A 9998-nucleotide genomic window follows, 5' to 3' on the forward strand; every position below is an offset into this window, starting at 1 on the left:
GAGCTCAGATGACAGTTATACTTGTAGGACTAGAAGTTGTCCAAATTTGCTTTATTTATAAGTGATGGAGATTTTAGATAATTCATCTTTTCACCTTTCATAAACAATCCTTCTATCCTAAACTGTATAAGCACATATTAAAATGTCTAAAGAGTATTTATGGAATTATCAAACTTTAACAAAATATGCTCATTAGATGATGAAATTCAAGTTTTCTAGTGACTTAAAATCTTTATCTAAACTAGAGAGTCTAATACCACTCATAACAAGTTAACTTTTAGTACATTTTCATACTCAAAGCTTATTTTACCATATTGGAAGAAACCCTAGTCAAAACAACATTTTAAGGAATGTGTGTGCATGTGTGTGCGTGTGTGAGTTTGTGTGTATGTGTGAGGGAGTATGTGGGTGGGTAAGTGTGTGTGTGTGTGTGTGTGTGTAAGTATGTGTGTGCATGTGTGTATGGGTGTGTGTCTTTGTGTGGGTGTGTGTGTACGTGAGGGTGTGTGTCTGAACATGTGTGTGTGTGTGTTTGGGTGTGTGTGGGTGTGTGTGTCTGTGTGTTTATGTTGGTGTGTGTGTGTGTGTGTGCGTGCGTGTGTGTGAGTGTAAATATGTGTGTGTGGTGTGTGTGTGCATGTGTGTGGGTTTGTGTTTGTGTGGGTGTGTGAGTGTATGCATGTTTGTGAATATGTGTGTGTGCGTGTGTGAATGTGTTTGTGTGTGCGCATGTGTTTGTGTGTGTGTGAATGTGTGTTCGTGTAAGTGTGTGTGTGTGCATATGTGTGTATGTATGTGTGTGTTTGCGTTTGTGTGTTTGTGGGAGGGGGGTGTTTGTTTGTGTGTGCGTGTGTGTATGTATGTTTTTTGTGTGGGTGTACGAGAAACAAATGTCTTTTATCCCTTTGTGTTTTTTAGGAGTAGAAATTATAAATGAGGGTGTAGGAAGCATAGGCCTCCATTTGAAATAAAATAAGTTGAAAAATAAAAGATATGAAATGTAGCAATTATGTTTTAAAAAAAACAATTTGATTGAGAGATTATAGGAAGCACCATCTAAGCAGTTATTTGTAAGTTATAATATATTTTAATTTTAAAATAATAAAATAAAAAGGATTTATTGACTAAGAAATAAAAAGAGAGGAAGCGTAAAAAGATAGGTACGTAAAATAAAATTGAGAGAAAGGAAAATAGAGCATGATAAGACAGAGGAACTGAATAGGAGAAAGAAATTCTTTTTATAAGACAACAAAAGCGTGAGATTAAGTTTTTTTCTTTTTGTGATTTAGGAATAAAAAGGAAGTTAATAAGGGTATAATGATTAATTGGATTAATAAATGGTTTATTATTATTTTTTTCTGTTATTGAATGATATTTATTTATTTTGTAATCTATTGTTAAAATGGAACTCATGAGGGGTTTATATTGAGTACATTTGGTTTTGAATGAGACTTTAGATAATGACGAGTGAATAAGGTTAGGCAGGGAATGAAGATAGTTATTATGTTTAAAAATATGATGAACTTTGATTGAGGATTGGAATGGGTAAGTGTTGGAGTTGTACTAGAACGTGTGGTTGACCGATGAGCATAAGAGTGAGGGATAGGTTCACTTGCTGTACCTAGTAATCCTGAGACTATCGACTGGTCGAGATAACAACTCCTTTTGGTCTTGTGTGCGAAAAGAGAGTGCTCGGGTATTGAGCCTTCTTTGTATGGGGGTGATGGTGTTTGTCTTGTCCTTGTGTGGCAGGAAACATGTTCCTCAGCTAGGATGGCGGGACTACTTGAGTATAGGAAAGGCTACAAGGGACCTGTAGGGGAGGCTACAAGTTTGTTAGGTAGGGTACAAGAGTGTGATTGACTCTTTTCACTATGGAGTTTATGGTATTGTGGAGGCTCATGGTGTTATTCATGATGATGTTAGTTCTGATGGAGGTACATGTGATGATGATTTGTGGTGATGATTGAAAATGATGTTGATAAGAATAACATGGATGGTATTTTGACGATATAGTAAATGAGGATGTTGATGATGATCAGGGTCTAGAAACGATTATGTTTGTAAGGGTACCATGGTAGGTGAATGATTATTATTAGATTGTGCTTATTTGTCATGTACATGTTATATAGTTATTGGTTGTGTTATGGTAGCTTACTCATATTTGTTTGTGTTTGTGATTTTGTGTGTCCTGCGATGATCGTATGATCCTTGATTATACGGGAGCAGGAGATGTTGCAGATGCTCTAGAGACATGATAAAGATGCGAGAGTGGGGAGCAACTTTGGTTTATTTAAAGTTTTTGAGTTATACATTTTAGAAATAATGTAAATGGACTAATTTTATTTCTTGGTTGTTTTAGTAATTTCACAACTTTGTAATTAGACTATATTTTTGATAAAGTCAAGACTTGGTTTTAATTCGGACGTTTAAAATGTCGAAATTTTTAATTAATATTGTTTTTCGCATTAAGATGATATTGAAATAATTTACCTTGGTCTAGAAATGATAAATTAAATGACAAATACCTTGTGAAAAAAAATCTCTTATTTATTTTTAATATCTCTCATACATCTTGGTCTAAAAATTCAAAAAAAAAATTACTTTTAACATCACTTACTAAAAGTCATTCCAAGCCAAGCCCTTCCCACCATAATAGATATATCATTATTTCATCACCAATCAAAGTTTTATTTAATCAGCTGTGTTGAGACAATTCATAGTAGGTATGATAATTTTGAAAATTCTTGAAGGTGATGAAATTCATTTTGTAATCTTAAATACGTGTAAAATTAAACTATGTTTGTTAAACAGGTTTTCTCTCAAATCATTTTCTAACACTGTGTTTCATTTTTTGTAGGTTGCTCTTTGACAACTCATAGATATAAATACATATAATTTTCTCTATAATGGTTGAAGAAATTGGACTAGTATAAATGAAAATGAAATTAGTTGCAAATATTCTGATCACAAGACGCAGTGCTCTTGGACTTAAAAAGATATTAAAATTATAGGACTAAGTAAAATTATTTACTTTAATACTTTGTTAGCAAGTTAACATGAACTAATAACAAATAGGTTTAATATTATTTTTGGTCCCTATATTTGTCAATGACTTTCAATGTAAGACTTATTTTTTTTGAATGTTCAATGTCTCTAATTTCGTAATTTATGTTCAATTTGGTCATTTTCGCTGACGATGTCTAAATCATTAATGACATAGATTCTACGTAAGAAAACAAGGAATGAGTTATTACACAATAATGCTCATAGTGCCTGACTCACATCATCATCATCTTCCCCAAATCAAAAACCCTAATTTCTGTAGGTTTTTGTGATTTAATGGAAAGCGATTTTGGGGTTTCGTTCCTTGCAGATGGTTTGCATCATCAATGGAGGTTAAACAAGTTCAATGGTGGTGCAATTTGGGATTTTACAGGTTTTCACGGAAGAGGCGCGATTTCGTGAATTGGGGGTTCATCGTGAATTGGGTTTTTGCGATTTGGATTCTGGGATTTTTGGGTTTTCTGTAATTGTTTTGTGATTTTTGGGGTTTCACTTTACAGGTTCTCGTGAAGTTGTCACGATGGAGAAAATCAAGATGGCGAGATGTTGATGGTGGTTCTCATGGTGCATAGTGATTTAGACTCGCGATTTAGGTCTGATTTGTTGTAGTGAAAGGTTTCGTTTGCAGATTAGGTTTCTTGGTTGATTCGTGGTGGCTTGTGCAGTTGCTACTGGCGAAGCTCATGGTGGTCTGACGACGTGGAGAAGATGATGGCCTAAGTGTGGTGCACAGCGACACACTGCTAGAAGGAAAATTATGGTTTCTAATTTGGGAAAGATGGTGATGATGTGGCGAGATGCGTGACAAGTCATTCTTTTCTTTTTACGTGGAATGTACGTCGTTAGCAATTTAAATTGTGTCAACGTAAAGGATTAAATTCAATGAACATCCAGGAAAAAAATGAGTCCCACATTAAACAAAGTTAACGAATATAAAAGACCAAAAATGATATTAATCCTAACAAATATTTTAATTCTTAAATCTAAACAGTTGAATTATTTATAATAAATCCAATGGGTAGTTTATAAAATCTTAATTCAAAATTTAAATTATATAATTCAAAATTTACATTTTAAAAAGATTAATTTAAAACAATAAAAAGTTCCCATTTCAAAAATAGTATAATCCAGGATAGTTTAGAAGAAATAAGTAGAAATAGAAGGTATGCTCTTCCAAATGATCAACAATGCTAATAGATGATAATTAATGTTTTAAATAATCCTCTTGTACTATATTATATCTTTTCAGCAACAAAAATGGTGGTTAGAATGCACTTTCAAAGTTGCAGTTGGCCATACCTAATCTAGTCTCAATCCATGTCATCCACACACAAATTAATCAAACTTTTATATCATAATTGTGAATTATACTATGAATCTCCAAAATATTATTCATTTGATTAAGTTCAATGGATGACACCTGCCCCCATAAACTAAGGGTTGTCAGTTGAAAATTCACCAATAAAAAATTAATAGAATTTCAAGCCAACGACAAAGAAGTATAAAAAAAGGTGAATCTTGGAATGAAAATTTTGTGGGTAAACTAATTTTATAAGGAAAAGGAGATAAGCTATTAACTGTCCCTTTCAAGGGCTAGTTTATAATTCTCGAAGAAAAATAAAAAGGACACAAATTTCACTTTATTGAGTTTCGTAGAGAATGTTATTTTACACACTATACATAGTCAGAATTGAAGTGTGTCTTCAAAGTAAAAGACAGTTACTTCAAAGTAAAAGACAATTGGGAAGTGCACTTTATGTTCTAAAAAATGTCGTATGAGGAAAATTTGTTTATCGGGAGTGGTTGGATTAGGTCCTCCACTTCCAATTTGTATTCTCCAATTACATGTAACTTTTACAAAATAATAATTTATGTATGATTAATTTTAACTTATATAGAAGTTTTCTTCTCTCCCTTATGCTTATAGAAAATATCTATCAAGCATATCCTGTATATTTTATTATTTTAAAACGTATAAAGTGTGATTATTGTTGTTTTTTTTTATAGAGGAAATAGTATTTGTTGATGTGATAGTGAGTTTTACGCCATCAATCACTTAAGAAATTATGTATAATATATTTTTTATTTTTTTATAATGGGTGCTTTTAGAAATTATGTATAATATAACCTTTTACTTTAGTGGTATTATTATATATAACAAAGTTTTGTTAATAACCTTTTCTAAAATCTAATTTAGTAATTTATCTGTTAAATGTCTAAATTAACTATTTTAATAAAATAAAATAAATATGTATAACACATAGTCTATCATGTATTTTCTTGTACCATGAAGCGTAACTTTTATTTCCATAATTTCCTGAATGTATAAATCTTGATTCAACAGAAAGTATTATCTAATTACTAAAAAAATGTCAACATATGGTTATTTTTTGTTGTTATTGCAACATTTTTTAAAGTTTATAATTAAAGACTATTATGAGTATTTTATGTAAATAAATAATTAATAATGTTATTCTTTATGGCGTGTTAATATTTTTCATTAAAAATTAAGAAAATGTATTGCCAGTAAATAGAAATTATTTAATTTTAGAAGAAATAGAAAACTAAATGTGTAATTAAATTGTTATGATGATCTTGCACATTTATGAAAATACAAAGATCAAAATTAGATTTAACTTCTTCCCTTATTAGTTAAAATTTATATAATTATATAAATTCCATTTTATATTTAATTAACTTAATCATTATTGTACAATTTTAATAAGTTATAATTGAAACAATATATAGACCAAAATATAATATAAAAAATTACAAGCATCTTCAACTTATTGTAGAAATTCATTGATAATCCATAAAACTATTTTTATAATTTTAATATAATAAAATTTTAAATAGATTACATTAAACTATTAATTATTAAACTAATTAATAATTTAAGTTTATGATATAATTGTATTTCTAGAATGTTCATCATGTATATTGTTGTGACATCCCAAATATATAGCAGATATATATGCAAAGACATCACCAAATTATAATATTAGAAAGCAGTTAAGAGATGTACTTAAAATATTATAGGATTACAGTAATCCGGAATTTACTAAGAAATTAAAACTTCAAGCACTAGAGTATTCCAAAATATGCCCAGAATTTGAAACTTAAAATATAACAAGGTATACTAAAGTACTTCAAAATACAAGAACTGGAATTGTTCAGAAACATGGAAAGCTATGGAATTCCTAGAGAGACTAAGCTGCAACATCATCTTCATTCCTCTCCAATGTTACCTCCAAAGAAACCTCATCTTCCTCTGCTCACATCCAAGTGGATGATCATTGCAAAAGAAAATACATACAACAAGCACACAAACAAGCAAGGGTGAGTTAATTATATAAAAGCATGCCTCATATCAAGCACATAACATACAAGAGTTAATTTAAATCAAAGCAGTTTAAGGCATACATCCTAACATGTTATCTTCTAGACTTGACTCGTCCGGACTTCAGAATGATAGTCGAGCTATGGCGGGTCCTGCACTCGTGGTGACTTATGAAACTTGGGTTCCCCACCCTGCCACACTCACGAGGTTAGCCTGTTCCGGGCCTTGAGGCATACTGGAAGCCCCCAAGACTAAGACCTCCTGCTACTCCTCACCACATGGATTAATCCCTCTACTTGAGTATGATTAGCCATTGGAGTTTCAGAATGATCCCCAAGACTGAGCTCCTACTTTCATTCTAAAACACTAAGGATCTCACCAAGAGATCCTACACTGATGGAACTTGATTTACAACTTGGATCATACTTTCATCACTTTATAATCATATACTTTCTACCAAAATCAACATATACACAATCTCAACAATATACATCATTCACCACTTACAAATTATAAAAATAACATCTCCACAATTAAACCTAAGTTAATCAATACCAAGAACCAAACAACTCCAACTAATTCATAACAGCTCATAAAATGCATCAATTTATACATACCTACAAGTAATATAATTATTTATTAACACTCACGTTTTAATATAATAAACAACTACCCTTACTTTATTTATATATATATATATATATATATATATATATATATATATATATATATATATATATATTATATTAAACTAATATATATATTACATTAAACATATATATAATACGTAAACGTAACTAATTAAACTAATATATATATTATATTAAACATATATATAATACGTAAACGTAACTAATATATATATATATATATATATATATATATATATATATATATATATATATATATATATTTATATATGGATCCTTACTTTGAATTCCAAACACACAGTGATAGATTTTTTTTAAAATTATAATTGACTAGAAATTAACACATGATAACTTTATGCATCTACAATCAACTTGTTTTATTTCATTTTCATGTAGAGATCTTTCTTTACTTCAATTGGTCACCGGAGAGGACCCAGATGTTTGAACGCATCAAACTCACTTTCGACGCCAACACATATGACTAGTCACAATTGACTGGACCAGGCCAGGGCTGCTCTATGATCAGGGATGTGCCAACTCAGGTTTTTAAGGTTCCTCTATCCTACCAACAAAGAAAGGCTCTCAATAATTAACAATTAATTTATTTAAATTATCTACACTGTTCTCTTATGCTCTAAATCTGAAATGCCTAATTTTAATATTTTCACTTCCTCTCACAGCAACCTTAAACAGTACCTGTACATCTATTTAATACCTATATACATGTTATTACAGAACCCTTACTCCCAACCTTCCAACAAGATCAATTTTAGCCAACAAACTCATTCAAAACAAATTAAATTCATCACATCACAACATGCACAATTTCACAATTTCAATTATAATACCCAATACAATAAAAGTCATAAAACAGTTTCACAAGAGCACACCAGTTCAACATTCATATGCATATATTTTTATAACATAAATTCATACAAAAATAATTAGCTCCCCTTACCTGGTGGGTTGCTCAACACAGTTCACAGATGCTCTAACAGTACCCCCTACACCGTGCGAAACTGTACAGAACCTATAAATCACCAAATAGGTGCTAGACTTTAGCTCTTTGAGTCGGAATAAACTGAGAATGAAAGACAAAATCACACAGGGCACAGGAAATCAGAAAATGGTACAACTTAGGACAAGAACAGTGAAGGGAAAGAGGGAAAATCTACTTACCCGCTGGAACGCAAAACCAATCAGATGGTTTCGTAGCTCTTGACTCCAGGAACAAGAAAACACCACCAAATTAGGATTCAATCGGTGGAAATGACTGGAAACCTAGAGAGAAGTCAGAGCACTTGAGTTAGGGCAAGGTTTCTGTTCTAGAGAGAGAGGAATCTATGAAATGAAATCTGACTTGCAAGGAAAGAGCCCCTCCCAAGGTTCAAGTGTCCTTAGGTCAATGGGCCTGGCTTGTCAAATTAGGGCCCAATGGCTTTATAAAATCTTCAGACCATTACAATTGTTATGTTATTCTTTTTGTGTACGGGTCTACATAAGGATTACAGACTTGTTAATCATAAGGATTATAGTGAGCAATCCTTTTGCTGAGTTACCCGTTCAATTAGATAATAGTTTAGTTTATAAAAACATAATAAATATATTAAATTATTAAAACACTATAGATATACCAATATATATATATATATATATATATATATATATATATATATATATATATATATATATATATATATTTAAAAGAATCAAACAAAACTAAAATTCATAAAAAAGAAACATTTGAAGTTTTATATTATAATTTTTTTCTTCACTACATTAGAATAATACTTTCATTTATGTTTGATGAATTAAATTAAAATGGAAAACAAGAAATTCATTAACAATGATTATAACACAACTTTTAATTAAAGAAAACTTTACAGGTTTGAGTGTTTTTTTTCTTATATATTATTTTTCTTGCTTAACCTATCTTAACTCACTTGGTTTCAACACAAGAGACATAAAACAAAATCCTTTTAGATTCGTTTTTTTAAATGACATAATTTCACATTTTTAAAATTATGTTGAGAGTAAATGATTTAGATTAAGGAAAAGTGACTTAAAAAATTGTTTGAAGTGAATTAGAAATTTGTGATTGATTTAATTGATGTGAAAAAGGAAAAAAAAATAAGAATTATGTTAAGACAAAATCGTCAACACATCTGAATGCTCTTATATTTTGAAGTTTAACCAAATAATATTAAACGAAATAAGAATCTAAAAATAACATAGATGGAAACATAAGCATTAGGTTCAAAATTTCGAACAATACAAAAGTCTTAGGAAAACACTTTAGATGGTAGAAAACATAGAAACACCTAAGTTAAAGTACCCAAACGCGATGCTAAACGACTAATAAGTCAAAGTGTCTAAGAGAGTTATGTTAAATGCGTACGCTATACTATACTCAAGGGGTATTCAGTTGAATTCTCCACAAAATAGAAAAAGTGTTAAGACTATGTCTTTGACAAAAACACCGTAAAAAAACTTAAACCTACAACGTAAAAGAAAACTTAACCTATTAAACGCTCTTGCTCTAAAAAGGCAAAATCACGAAAAGTGTTTACATTAGTCTAGATGATAGCATGAGCTAAAATGTTACTTCGTCCAAGGATGAAGTTCTTTCTCAACGCTTGGTATCTTTTAGAGCTGTCAAAATGGGCCACCCGGTCCAACCCGACCCGACCCACCACGGGTTGATGGGTAAACGGGTTGGCTCACTGGCTCATTTAATTACATTTTTTTTAAATAATTTTTTTTTACAAACTTTCTATAATTCAAATCTAAACAAATTTCACTCCCAAATTTTACTCCAAACATGGGTGTTTAATTAATTTTGAAAATAAGAAATTTAAATAATTTTTTCAAGCAAAAAATAATAATAAATACTTTTTTAAAAAAATTAAATTTTAATAAAATAAAATTAGGTAGGTGGGTTG

At 30.5% G+C, this 9998-nt stretch overlaps 1 long non-coding RNA gene across 2 annotated transcripts; it reads right to left on the minus strand.

Annotated features, from left to right (window-relative positions):
- Nucleotides 1-6050: 6050 nt before the first annotated feature.
- Nucleotides 6051-8387, minus strand: LOC148193287 (uncharacterized). Of its 2 annotated transcripts, none has more exons than XR_015781901.1 (3): nucleotides 8236-8387; nucleotides 8015-8086; nucleotides 6051-6337 (listed from the first exon to the last, which is right to left on the minus strand). It is a non-coding gene; the product is annotated as an uncharacterized LOC148193287 (long non-coding RNA). The 2 variants fall into 2 exon arrangements; XR_015781900.1 differs by having other exon boundaries at nucleotides 8015-8137.
- Nucleotides 8388-9998: the final 1611 nt, after the last annotated feature.

Source organism: Vigna umbellata, chromosome 9 (assembly GCF_029865625.1).
Source record: "Vigna umbellata cultivar VRB3 chromosome 9, Vumbellata_1.0, whole genome shotgun sequence".
NCBI classification, from domain to species: domain Eukaryota; kingdom Viridiplantae; phylum Streptophyta; class Magnoliopsida; order Fabales; family Fabaceae; genus Vigna; species Vigna umbellata.